This window comes from Choloepus didactylus, chromosome 5 (genome assembly GCF_015220235.1).
Source record: "Choloepus didactylus isolate mChoDid1 chromosome 5, mChoDid1.pri, whole genome shotgun sequence".
Classification (NCBI taxonomy): Eukaryota; Metazoa; Chordata; class Mammalia; order Pilosa; family Megalonychidae; genus Choloepus; species Choloepus didactylus.
Window position 1 is genome coordinate 56,643,929 of NC_051311.1, and position 14,893 is coordinate 56,658,821.

Below are 14,893 nucleotides of genomic sequence, written 5' to 3' on the forward strand. Positions count from 1 at the left end.
AAAACAGCTTGGTATTTTCAACTAAATCCAGTAGCGGAATGCAGGCTGAACTAGCCCCACCCTATTTCTCCCACCCAAATCTTTTTCTTTTTTGTCCAGGAAAGTGTCATCTGTTTTAAAGAAAAGAAAGAAAGAGAGAAAGAGAGAAAAAGAAGGAAAAAGAGTATTTACTGAAACCATTAAATCCTAAGCTTCTCAATCAATTCTGACCAAATTTAATATGCTTGATATTGAGTTGTGATGTAGAAAATAAGTGAGGTTTTGATTTGACTTAGAAAATAAGTTAACTTTCTTTTATGCTCACTACAGGTTAGTGCTGTGCAGTAGATCTTGCTTTGGATGAATTCATTTTATTAATTGAACACACTTATTACATGCTTTTTAGGTACAAAGCACTGTGATAAATAACATGGGGCTACAAAGCAAAATATTTCCCAGCTCTTGCCTTCATGAAGTTTATAATTCAGTAGAAAAGTTAAGTAGTAAAGAGAAGATGTGAACATAAATTGCTATGATATGTCGCACAGTGAAATGAAATAAGTGACATAATGGAGATCAAACAAAATTTTGTGGGTGTCCAGAGAAAGGCAGATGTGCCAGTTAGGATCTATTATGTTGCCAGAAAAGCCAAGTTCTTTAATGCAATCTTGTGGAGGCAGACTTATTAATCTTTTTGATTTGGGTGGAACTTTTTGATTAGGTTGTTTCCATGGAAATGTGACTTACCCAACTTTGGGTAAACCTTTGATTAGATTATTTCCATGGAGGTGTGAGCCCACCCATTAAGGGTGGGTCTTAATTAGATCACTGGAGTCCTTTAAGAGATTCAGAAAGAGAGACAGAAGCAGGAGCTGACAGAGATGCTCAGAGATGCTTGAAGATACAGACAGAAGGACATTTGGAGATGCTAAGCCAAGAGATGAAGCCTAGAGTTTGCCCCAGAGAAGCGAAGAGAGGACTCCCAGATGCCTAGAGAGAAACACAACCCAGGAGCAAAGGACCAGCAGATGCCAGCCACGTGCCTTCCCAGCTTACAGAGGTGTTCTGGATGCCATCGCCCCGTTGTCAGAGTCAAGGTATCTTTCTCTGGATGGCCTTAGAACTATAAATTTGTAACATAATAAACCCCCTTTAAAGAGCCAATCCATTTCTGGTATTTTGCATAATGGTAGCTCTATCGAACCGGAACAAGCCACTTCTGGCTTCCAGGAGGAAGAAGTATTTGAACTTCTCCTTCAAGATCAAATAGAGAAGGAGCTTTTAAGGCTGAGAAAGAGCAGAAACAAAGAGGTGGAATCAAGGAAAAGTGAGGCTCTGTCTAGTTTCCCAGCTGCTAAAATAAATACTATTGGCTCATAGTTTCAGAGGCTTGCTTCTTGGGGTTGGTATTTTCTGACCAGCAGTCTTGCAGTTCCTTGAATTTTCTGTCACAAGGCAATGCACATGTCAGGGTCTTCTCCTTTCTCTTCTGTGTTCTTTTGACTTCCAGCTCCTAGCTGTTCCCCGTGGCTTCTCTTCCTGTGTCCAATTTCCTTTGCCTATAAGGACTTCAGCCATATTGGATTAAGGCCCACCCTTATCAGTTTTGGGCTCACATGGAACAATAATATCTTCACAGGTCCTATTTACAGATGGGTTCACACCCACAGGACCAGGGGTTGGGACCTGAACATGCCTTTTGTGGGGGACGTGATTCAGTCCTCAACACGCTCCTTTAGGGAGTGACTTGCAGATAGTTATCCTAGTGACAGGGAAGGCTTACACATAATGTTTTGTGAAAAATCTTGTCTAATGAGCATATTCTGATTTTGCCTAGTTTCAGACGAATTCTATATACATCGGTGAATCGCCTGTGCATAGAACCTCCAGCATATTTCATATGTCTCTCTCTCTCCCCCCACACACATGCATGCACAGCTGGTATTTCATAATAGAAAAAAAAAAAAAATAGAATAAATACTTAAAGCCATCCGTACAGAGACAGGGTGTTTGATTTTCTCCATTGAAAAACTGACCTGAACTCCAAGCTGTACATTAGATGCCCCTGAAACATCTGGAGACTGTTCCTGATCTTGCTTCCAGGAATGAGGTCAAAAGATTTCAGGCCTGAGTGCTCTCAGGCTTGGATACTTCCTTGGCCACTTTCCTTTGCCTAGAAAGTGACAGTTCTATGGGTAATACCACCCATTGTCTGCTTGAATGAAAATATTTCTCATTACCATAAAGTGCAATGAAGTGCTACTAGAGAAAAAATTTCTCATTGGCCAAAAGCCTAACCATGGGATCTTGTTCTTGCATTTTCTCTCCTTGACCTGCTCTCCAAAACATGGGTACTGCAGGAAAAGAGAGTCTTCTATTTTCTAGACCTTAACATATCCCGTGTGTTTTTAACACGACATCAAACACAGATCTGATTGACTTTTTTTCCTTGAATTTATTAGAGGGCTACACTGAATAAATTAACCAACTGCTTGAGGATCATATAAAAATAGACCTCAGTTTTATGGGAGTTAATTCTTCTGCCTGGGGGACAAGGAATTTCTGTCATGCCTTAAGTAAATTAGATTTGTCATATGTCTGTGAGAAAGTTTATTAATAAAGTCATGCAAATCTCAAAATGTGAATTCAACAAAAAGTTGAACAGACATTAGACTCCAGCATTGTTGCAAATTATATTAAGTGGATACAGGTATTTTAATAACCAGGAAAGCTTTTCTGATCAGGTCCAAGCTAATCCTTTCCAGCACATGCTGCTTTTTTGCTAGTTCATTGACAAAATGCTGAATTGAGTGATTGTCCAGAGAACATCTCCATGTGGAAAGAGATGACTGACTAAACAACAAAATCACTTTACCACGCTTCAAAGAAAAGAAGCTAATTAGTTGCTGAAATCTCGTGGAAGGAAAAATGAACTCCAATTTCCCCCCAGCCCCTTAGATTTGCCTGGGATTGTCAAGAGCTGAAAAACTTCAAAGTATAACAAAACCGTGACTCGATTTTAGAAATATGAAGCATTTGGAGTACTAATTTGGCCAAATATTTATGTTTTGGTGCATAGCTGAACTGCTTATCAGACCTTCAGGAATTCTTTGTTTTTCATTTTTCTGCTTTTATTTCCTCTCCTATCTCCTCCTCCCCTCTCTAGAAACCAAACACCCCCTGGCAGTGAGCGTCAAAGAGATTTCTCCTTAGAGGAACCAAGCTAGGGTCCAAGGGGGCTGATCTCCAAGCCCCTGCCAATTTCACTCCAAGTAGTCATCTTCTCCTCCCCCCTTTCCTCTTCTGGGAAGTTCTGGGAAACCAAGAAGTCCCTACGGCCTCCCCAGGGGAGCAACAAAAATCTTTTCCCTGATAAGCATACCAAGCTACTTTGAGAAATCTTTTATCGACTTGAATTTTAAAAGTCACAAAGGGGCAGGCCTTTGTGTCTTCACAAACTGAGGCAAAGGAGCAGTAAGGCATGAGGGGTCTCCGGGAAGTCCCATGTCTGGAGAACTCAAGTACCTTTCCTCTCTTCCCACCAGCAAGGCTCATCACCCTTCACTCCCTGGATTCCACAATCTCTTCTCTCTCTCTTCAGCTCTGACCTTAAAGACACAGAGGACGACTCCGAGAGAAGCTGATGACTTACAAGGAAGAAGGGTGGGCAGGTGATAAACTGTTTTTAACTTTCAGCAGAGAGAGGGGTGAGGGAGGCATTTGGACAGCTTCTGTTGGAAATCATGCTGCAGTGGTAGATACTTGTAAGAAGGGACAGAGGAACAGCCATCTCCCATTTGACTCCAGGCTGACTTCTGCTCCCCAGGGGGCCCGCAGTGACAAGTTCTGGATTTCGTATTTGTTTCTTCACCTCCCAGCCCTGGGGCTGCTGAACCAGAGATTCCAGGTGGGTCCAGACCAGCCCATGTTGGCAGGGCCCTGCTGCTCCCAGGCTTCACAGCCCACACAGATTCGAGCACATTCCAGGACATTCTACAGCTGGGATGCTGGGAGCCTGGAATGTCTGAAGCCCACAGAAGGGAGGTGTCCCAGCATGCTCCCCAACCCCAACCACATTTCCCCCAAAATGCCAAAGCAGTCTCTAAGGGTGATCTCATTTTCTAATACGTGTTTATTTCTATTTTCATTCCTACTGTTGGTAATGCCTTCCTTTTGCACGAATGTCACTTTGATTTTCCCACATTACCTATCTCATGGTAAGAATATTATATTGAGAACCAAAAGCTCAAATACTAGTCAGTCAACTAGATATCACTTAAACCCCTTTCTCACCCAAATGGCTTCGAAATTAAACAATGAGGCAGCATTGAGATGACCATTCCATTCCACTCCGGAAAAAAAAAAAGGAAGGTGGAGTTCCCGCAGTCCTCAGAGGCTTCCAATTCCTTATCTGTGAAATGGAGATACGGAGATGATAACAACTACCTGTCAAAGTTCTTGTGATCTTACCACAGTACCTGGGCTATAATAGTTGCTTAATAAATGTTTGTTGAGTTTGTTGATAAATAAGTGAATAACTATAACCTTCCTGGGCTTGTTTGAAAGGATCAAAGGACATTATGATTTTTTAAAATGTCTTTGAAAACTAAAAGCAAATCATAAAAGTGTAAGATTATTATTATTCATATGACTGAGTATAAGAGCCCAGGTGTGTCAAAACCTCATATGTGGATTTCTCTTTTTAGATACAATGGGAAATGGACAAATATCCTGTACTATTCAGAGATAGCTCTGCCCTTCTTTGGTTCTTTCCATAACTTGGTTTCTAAGTTTCAACCCTGACCCCCCAATTAAAATTATTAAACATGAATTGAGTGTTGGAGTTTGGAGAGTTTCAGAGCTTGATCAGACAGGTTGGTTGTGCACACAAGCACTAGAGTCTAATTGCCCGAGTTTGGGCACTGAATCCTCCATTTACTAAATCAGTGACTTCAGCCAAATTACTTAGCCTCAGTTCATCCATAAAATGATGGGAGACTAATAGGACCCATCTCATAGGGTTGCTGTGAAGATTGAATAAGATAGTACATGTAAAGCCTTTAGAAAAGTGTTCCTGGCCCATGGTAAGAGATCAATGGATGCTACATTGTGGCTATTATATTATTATCTGTTCTTTCATGGAACTTGCAGTCTAGTGGAGGGGACAGACTACAAAGCTGGAGGAATAACACAGCACTAAATAGTTCCCAGCAGCATGCTGTGGATGCAGAGGCACAGGAGACATCTTTACTCACCACCCTCGTCACCTCCTCTGTGTAGTCTCTAGTTTGTCAATGTTCCAACATACACAGAATTTTAAAATAATACCCCTGATTTCATCTGAGGAGTACAGAGCCTAATGCTTCTCACGATCATCACACAATGCTTCCATTAATGCAAGTCTAAGTGTGTGGAGCCATATCACACTGTTGGGTCAAACTGAGCTTTTGGCCAAATAAGACCCCCAGGGCCTTTTTACATCAGCTGCTGCCAAGTTATATGTTCTCCATCCTGTATTCCTATAATTCATTTTTGGACCTAGAAATGAGACTTTTCATTTATCCTTACTATATTTTAAGTTGTTAGTTTTGGCCCAGCATTCCAGCATGTCGAGATAATGTTGAATCTTGATTCTGTCAACTATTTTATATTTTATTTATATGCCTTCCAGACTTGTGGCACCAGCACATGTGATCAGCATACCTAAAATAGCCCCTTGCAAGACACTGATAAACACATTGACCACAGCAAGGCTAAGAGTATAGCCCTATAGTTCAACTGCAGAACCTTTGAATATTTAAATGTGTCCTTTAGTCATTTGGGGTATGATGGTTTAAACAGCTTTGAATTCATTGAGTGGTTCCTTTTCTGCACTACTGTACTCAAAATGCCTTATCAAATGCCTTGCTGCTATCAAGAAACACTGGGTCTACTGACATTATTGAATATAATTTTAAATTTTAGATTTTCCTGGAGTGTTGGTCCCACCTTTATATTTGATGAGAATTTGAATTTCTACATCCAAGTTATCAATAAAGAACCTAGGTGATATAATTTAATAGATTCTTTAAGAATGAAACTATGGTCATTTGCCACTCTTCCTGTCCCATTTTCGGCTTTAATTTGAAAAGTGTGTTTTTTAGGGTAATTCTAGCTGCTGTAACAAAGAACCTCCCAAATCTCACTGGCTTAAAAAAATAGAAGTTTATTTCTCACTCACATGAGGTCCAAACTGGTGATCCTGATTGGCAGACTGCCTTCCATGTGTCATTCAGGATTCCAGTTTCTTCCATCTTGTGCCTTTACCATCTACCTGGGCCTAGGAATTCTCATTCATTAGTGAATGGGGAAAGAAGAGAGAATATCACATGGTGGGGATTGTTGTGGTCCAGCCCTGGAAATAGTGTGCATCACTCTGCCCATATTTAACTGGCTAGAATTCAATCACATGACCACTCCTACCTGAATGAGTGGCTGGGAAGTGCAGTCTATTTATATGCCCAGCAAAAAGAGGAAATTAGTTTGATGAACCACAAGCCTGATTCTAAAAGAGACAACAAACAGAATTTATGTGGCGCCCACAAGTTATTCCATGCCAAGTATGGGGCTAAAGCCACTGGTAGTGGGGTATGATGGAACAGGAGTTATAAGAACTGGGTGTTAATTCAAATCCCAAAATTTACTGGGTCCGTGAGAGTAGTGTCTTGGTCCATTTTATCCGTTGCTGAATCCCCAGCCCTAGCCCAGGGCCTGGCACATAGTGGGCACAATCAATATGGGTTCAATTACTGAAAGAATAAATGAAAAATAACCTTTCTGTACTCTAACTTTACTTTTTCTGCCTTACAGCTTATTATAAAGATCAAATGATTATAAAAACACTTTGAAAATAAAAATTATTGTAAAAACTATCGAATATGAGTATTACTCATATTAAGACTGCCATGTGTGCCCATTTGTGTCACATTCCTGTGGATTTATCTCCTCTTCATAGTTTTCTCTTATTTCACACAATAGAAAATGGACAAGTTCTAAAATCTGCTTAAGGCAAAGCTCCCCACACTCATGTTGAATTGAATAATGCCAGGAACCAGACAGCCTTTCTCCTCCCCAGTCAAATTTAAGAAGTATGTATTGAATGTCTGTTAAGGGCAGGACTTGTACTAAGATGTGGAGTAATACAAGGATTCATTCAACCCATACTAAACTGCTTTTTTTAAAAAACCACTGGTCTACAGTTGGAGATCCATCTGACAGTTTTAAATACCATACAGGGCATGCCTAATTTGTTAATAAGAATATTTGACAGAGGAAAATCAAGATCTTCACTGAAATCAATAGAAAATATGTTGAACTGGAGGCCAGATTATAAATAACCTTGAAAGCAAGGACAAGGAATTTAGTCTTTATCCTACAGGCAATGTGGAGGCCATTAACAGTTTTAAGTCAGGAAATCACATGATCCAAGTGGTGTTTTAGAAAGATCAATCTGAAGTGTGACTTAGACAACTTGGAGGAAGATGAGATAGACAGCTCTACTGCAGTAGTCTCAGCATGAAGACATAAGGTCTTGATCTAAAAGTGTGGGGAAGAAAACACAAAGCATAGAAGAAAGGACTTCTAATTATGGCAGGCTAAGATAATTTGAAAATTCTCCTCCAGGCATGCCTAGGATTACAAGATAACATATAACAAAAATTGTTTCTTTAAACAAAACTAAGATCACAAGAGAAGGGGAAAATCACAGAACGAGGAAGAGTGAAACCAGAAAAGTTAGCATGCGAACTGATGCTCCAGTTGCCCTCAGAACTGGAGTGAGTCTTCATAACCCACAAAACTTGGGTTTTAATGACCACAGTAGATACGGCCATGGACTTGCACAAGATGGGGGTGGATATGAGACCCCCGTATAAAGAAGGCAAGACCTTTACAGGTCTGAACCATCTGGAGAATATGGACCAGAAAAGAAAAAAAAAAAAAAAATCCTCCCAACCAGCACAGCAAGATGATATGAGAACTCATTTGTCAATCTTTGTGGAAAAAAATCTTTACTGAGAATTTGAAACCCTGGGTCTGGAATGGCCCAGGAACTTCCAAGCCAAGAAATTAATGTAAAAACTGGTCCCTGGCTAGTTATACTTTGGAGTGCCTGGCAGAAGCAATTACAAAAACACTCTAGAGAGAAATTCCACAATCCAGAATACAAAGTAGTTTCATAGAATAAGAAAACCCCACACAAGATGAGCTCGCAATAAAATAAATTACAAAACACTAAAGGAAACAATCCATCATGGGTAAGAGTCAGTAAAAGTTAAAGACAGCAGAATTCACCACCAGCACCACCCACCTACCAAGAACTAGAGGCGCTAAAACAACAATCTAAAAAGAATATAAAATAAACATGTTTAAAATGACTGAAAATATTAGAGAATGAAAGACATCTACAAGAAAAAGCCAGGGTATCATGACAAAAAACAAAACAAACAAAAACACAGGTAGACATCTTTCAAGTGCCAAATAAAGAGTCTAGAAATACAATGTAGAGTTATTTAAATTAAAACTCATTGGATTCACTAAACATTATAAACATTAGAATGGGCATATCCAAAGAAAAAAAATAGTGAATTGGAAGCTAAAGCAGCATACTAGAATGCAGAACAGGGAAACAAAAAAGATAGGAAATTTGGAAGGGAAATAAAGATGGAAAAAATAGCAAGAGAAGGTTCAATATAAGTTTAAAAGGATTTTTAGAAATGAGGAAAGAGAGTGGAGCAGAGGCAATATTAGAAAAGCTAATGTCTGAGACTTTTCCTTTGATGAAGACCATGACTCCGCACATTGAAGTGCAATGAATCCTGAGCAGCATTTATAAAAATTTGCCAAAGACTATCCTCTCTGTGATGTACCTACTATCAAGCACCATCAATTCTGGTTCTTTGGGGAGCTAAGGCCATCCTGACATAGTTGTCATTAGCAAAATGAGACACAATTGGCAAGATGATGTATTACTTAGCTTTGTTGTTTAGGGAATGGAGAGTGACCCTCATTTTGTCTATCTGTAAGAAAATGCAATTTCTCTTTGACATTTCTGAGGCATGAAATGAAAAGGAGGGATCCTGCTGCCCAGAAGCTTGATACTCTTACATATGTAAGCCTGTGTACACAGACTTTAACTACGTAAATATTTAGTCCTACTTGCTGGGTCACATTCCAAACTGAAAGCTGAAACCATCTTCATAGGCTTTCATTGACTTTAAGCCTCCATTAAGAAATTTTTGGACTTCATCCTACCTGTTCAGATATAACATAATTATTATTCTCTCAATTTAGGAGACATGCTTGGTTTGGGATTTTGTTACAGTTGATCATGGCTTTTAAAGCAGAAGGTAACCTCTGCCTTCACTCCTTTACCTCCATTAAGCACCTAAAGGCAAAGGGCTTATACTCCCATTTTCCGTGTAAGGCACTTGTTCTAGTTTGCTAATGCTGCCAGAATGCAAAACACCAGAAATGGATTGGCTTTTAGAAAAGGGGGTTTATTTGGTTACACAGTTACAGTCTTAAGGCCATAAAGTGTCAAAGGTAGCACGTCAGCAATCGGGTACCTTCACTGGAGGATGGCCAATGGTGTTCGGAAAACCTCTGTTAGCTGGGAAGGCACGTGGCTGGTGTCTGCTCCAAAGTTCTGGTTTTAAAACAGCTTTCTCCTAGGATGTTCCTCTCTAGGCTGCAGTTCCTCAAAAATATCACTTTTAGTTGCACTTGGGGTATTTGTACTCTCTTAGCTTCTCTGGAGCAAGAGTCTGCTTCCAATGGCTGTCTTCAAAATGTCTCTCATCTGTAGCTCCTGTGCTTTCTTCAAAGTGTCCATCTTGGCTGTAGTAGCTAGCACCTTCTGTCTGATCTTATATAGTGCTCCAGTAATTTAATTCAGACCCACCCTGACTGGGTGGGCCAACACCCCCGTGGAAATTATCCAATCAGAGTCATCACCCGCAGTTGGATGAGGCATATCTCCATGGAATCACTCAAAGAATTACAATCTAATTAACACTGATACGTCTGTTCACACAAGATTACATCAAAGATAATGACGTTTGGGGGGACACAATACATTCAAACTGGCACAGCACTGTATGCAGTCAGCACAGAGGGGCAAAATCCCCTGTAAAGGGGCATTTGCCTTAGTACAACATTCTATCTGGTCATTCCTCTTCATTCTGCGGTATTGAATATGAGCAGCTCTTGTAGATTACTGCTCAGTGTCTTGGAGGATTTTTTTTCCTTTTAGTAGAAATGCTGACAGTTTCTCAGAGGGTGCTCATCAATGTCCCTAAGGTATCTCCATAGGACACTGCTCAAGGACTCTTGAAAACCCCTCTTATCATGCCCACCTGGGCTCTCAGGAGCCACAGATGTCAATAGAAGGGACTAGGTTTACATAAGGCACTGCCCTAAGCTAGAGGGTCACTTCCCCCTGAGCATCACACTGCCAGACAAGTAAAGCCCCGACATCTCCATGAACACCCTGTTGCCTCAAAGAACATCCTTTTATTACACTAGGGTTTCTTTCAAGGGGATTGTTATATATCTCCACCTCCCAGCAGTGTTCAATCCCAGGTAGCCAGGAAATTTGACAGAGAGTTCTAAATTCAACTTTAAAGTGCTCTATGCAATAGCAAAATGTGTAACTCAAATCCCAAGAGCAAATCTAGGGACCCCTATAGAATTTGGAGTAAGTACCTAAATTTATCTTTTTTAAGAAATCAAGTTCTATCTGGAGCTGTATGCACATGCCCACACACACACATACATATACAGAGAGAGCGAAAAAGAGAAAGGAATACCATTTCTTTAAGAGTGTTTGACTGTTATCCAAATAAGTGTGCTGCATGATATGCACACACTCAGCAACTTGCATGCATATATGGTATTACCACCCAAGTTTAAGTTCCAAGGTTTATTTCAATATTACACCCATCCAAACTCAGTTATTCAAATATACTCAACAGTGTTTGATAACATGCAGTGTGTTTTTTCCACCAAGAGCCCCCCAATAAACGAATGTGTCTAAATTTTGAATCATGTGCTATGATAAGGTGACACATCAATATTAAGGTACTTCAGAGAGATACATTTGTGCTGCATTTACTTGAAACCAAATATCATGATGAAAATTGAAAACAATGGATCTCAAACACAAATTCTCTACATATCCAGATGGTTGGCATTGTATGGAGGGTCTCAATTGGTACAAAGTAGTATGCTCTTGAAACACAAAACTGAATGTTTCCTCATGAATTCTGGAAAGAAATAAAAATCTGACTGCTTCAATAAGACTGTAAGAAACAATTCTTTACAGGAAGTATTGTTTTAGTTTGATGATCACCTTTGCACCCTCAAAGGAACTAGAAGTGGGTCTGCTTTCTCTATGCATCTCTCCTCACGCTGTGCAAACTTCAAGAATAATCTGTTTTCCTGTGTAACAAACAGCTTCATCTCTGTGAGGCTCTGGTGATGTCACTATTGCATGCTATCGGCTTTTTAAATTTAATTTAAGACAAATAATTTTATACATTTTTTATATGCTAGTTTATAATATACAAACTATGGAATAAAAATTTAAAGTTACATAATTATATAACTAGTACATAATAATATGATATATAATTTTAAATAATTGAGCTGACATTATTAAGCACCCAATATGTGTGAACACTGGGCTGCGGGAAATAAAAAGATGCACAAAATATGATCCTGCCTTCAAGAAGCCTACAATTTTATCAGAGAGGATGAGGGGGTTAGGATCAGGGAAACACTTCCGTGGTTTTTAGGAGGAGAGATTGTTGGCTCAACATCCCTGGGCTCTTGTCTCATCCCTTACTCCTCTCTGCAGAGGAGTTACCTGGATGTAATGCTCAGAGAGGCACCCACTGGGCATGCGCGGCTTAGCCTCTTCCTCTTTCCTTTGCTCTGGGGTGCCAAAGCCAGCATGAAGCCCGAGCCTGTGCTCCTCCATGCGTGAGCCCTCCAGGGGACACCCCCACCCCCACTCCCACCCCCCAGTGGGGAGACCAGTGGCATCCAACCCTGTCTATGACTGGAGGAGAATCTGACTAGTTCTGGGGTTTCATATATTAGGAAGCCTATCATCGCAGCTCAACAAACCCAATCTCTTCAGAACTGGTTTTATCAATAGTCATGTGTCATTTTGCTCTTCCCTGCCACTTCTTTTTCTCTCTCCTTTGGTTCAGAACTCAGGAGGGATGGAAAGAGGTATAATTTATCAGGGTCCCCTCAAATCTGTTACATGATAAGACATGTAACAGGCGATTATAATTAAGAAGCACACTGAGCTCAACGCAATGTGAGCTGCAAAGTGCTGGGAGATCACCAGCAAAAGAGCAAAAGAGCGAAAGAGAAATCATTTCTGTCAAGAAAACTGCAAAGAAGCAGTTGAGTGGGGACATCTATGCCGGGGCTCATCGTGCGTCAGAACTTCTTCCATACAATACATATAGTTATTGACTACATGAATCTGAGTTAGTTTTCTGTTACTTGCAGTGGGACCATAAAAATATAGTATGTGATCTTGTGTGGTGGTGGCCAAAGTGTAGAAGTGGTGGAGGGAAAACAAAACAACCAAAAAAAAAAAAAAAAAAAAACCAAAAACTCTCAGGTGAAGTAAAAATGAAGAGATCATTTAGGGTAGCCATGCATTGTCTGAGTTTGGGTTTTTCTGCTTTAGGCATTGGAGATTATTGCAGATGTAAAGAAGTCAGATCTCAAAACTAGAGGGGGACCACTGGGAATAAAAACTAAAGAACAAATATGAAATCTATGTTTGTGACAAAATTGACAGGACTTGACTACTGATCAAATGTGGGTCAAATGAGAGGGACAAGTTACAGATTCTATCAACGTTTTGAACTGGTGTGATTGGAAAGACCTTGAACAGAAATTGGAATAAATAAAAGTAAGCGCAGGAGGGAAAGGGATAAATTTAATTGTTTTTTTTAAATGCAATTTTATTGAGATATAGTCACATACCATACAATCATCCACAATGTACAATCAGTTGTTCACAGTATCATCATATAGTCATGCATTCATCACCACAATCAATTTTTGAACATTATTATTACTCCAAAAAAATAATAATAATAAAAATAAAAGTAAAAAAGAACGCCCAAAATATCCCATACCTCACCTCCCCGCCATTATTCATTTACTTTTTGTCCCCATTTGTCTACTCATTTGTCCATACATTGGATAAAGGGAGTGTGAAACAAGGTTTTCACAATCACATGGTCACACCATATAAGCTACATAGTTAAACAATCATCTTCAAGAATCAAGGGTACTGGATTACAGTTCAACAGTTTCAGGTATTTCCTTCTAGCTATTCTAATACACTAAAAACTAAAAGGGATATCTATATAATGCATAAGAATAACCTCCAAAATGACCTCTTGACTCCATTTGAAATCTCTCAGCCATTGAAACTTTATTTTGTTTCATTTCTCTTCCCCTTTTTGGTCCAGAGGCTTTCCGAATCCTAAGATGCCAGGTCCAGGCTCATTCCCAGGATTCATGTCTCATTGCCAGGGAGTTTTAAACCCCTGGGATTCATACGGGGAAGGCAGCAAGTCCACCTGCTGAGTTGGCTTAGAGAGGAAGGTCACATCTGAGCAACAAAAGAGGTTCTCTAGGGGTGACTCTTAGGCACAATTATAAGTTGGTTTAGCCTCTCCTTTGCAGTAACAAGCTTCATAAGGGCAAGCCCCAATATTGAGAGCTTGGCCTACTAAACAGTAGTCCCCAGTGCTTGCAAGAACATCAGGAATCCCCCAGCAGGGGAAGTTTAATATTTCCTCATTTTTCCCCAGTCCCTCAACGGGGCTTTGCAGATACTTTTTATTCTATGCCCACATTACTCTGGAAAGTATTGGACTTCACACTAACCTGCAGAAACCAACTAGATCTCACACCCTATTCAAGGTTCCATGTAATTATGGTGTTTGGTTAAACTGACCATACAAGTTAAATTATACAGGGTACTACAGAAAATATAGATTTTGTACCAAATAAACATCTCTTCCTTTGGTCTCACACAGAAGTTGAAGTTTTAAAATAAGTCAATAACATCCTTTACAGTTTAGTCTGATTTACCTTAGTCTATTCCTAACCAAGTCCATTTTGTTCATATCTCTAATTGAAGTTTGATTTCTTTTTCAGCTTCTTTAGTATTGTTTATGGGGTAATGCTGACATTCATAGCTGCTGAACTCTGGCTCTGAGACTCAGGTGTCACACACATACCTGAAGTTACAGGGACAAATCATTTGGTTATACACAAATAACTGAGCATCTCAGAATTTAGAAATAACTATTAAAACTCATGAATAGATGTGACTGCTGTAAGAGCTTACAATCTAGGAACCTTTACAAAAAGCCTTCCCTTGATAACCTCAGATTCAATTCTCAGAGTTTGCATATAATAGGTAGTCCGTATTAGTGAGGCATTGTAATGTTTGTCTTTTCAATTCTGGCTTATTTCACTCAACATGCTGTCCTCAAGGTCCATTCACCTAGTTGCATACCTCACAACTTCATTCCTTCTTGCTGCAATTCAGTATTCCATTGTATCATATTCCACAGTTCATCATTCCATTTATCAGTTGATATACCCTTAGGCTACCTCCATCCTTTGAAAATTGTGAATACTGCCATCATAAACACCAAGGTGCAAATGTCCATTTGTGTCCCTGCTCTCAGTTCTTCCAAGTACATACCCAATTACAGGGTTGTCAGACCATATGGCAACTCATACTTAGCTTCCTGTGGAACCACACACTGCCCTCCAGATGGGCTGCCCCATTCTACTTCCCCACCAACAGTGAAGAGATATGTTC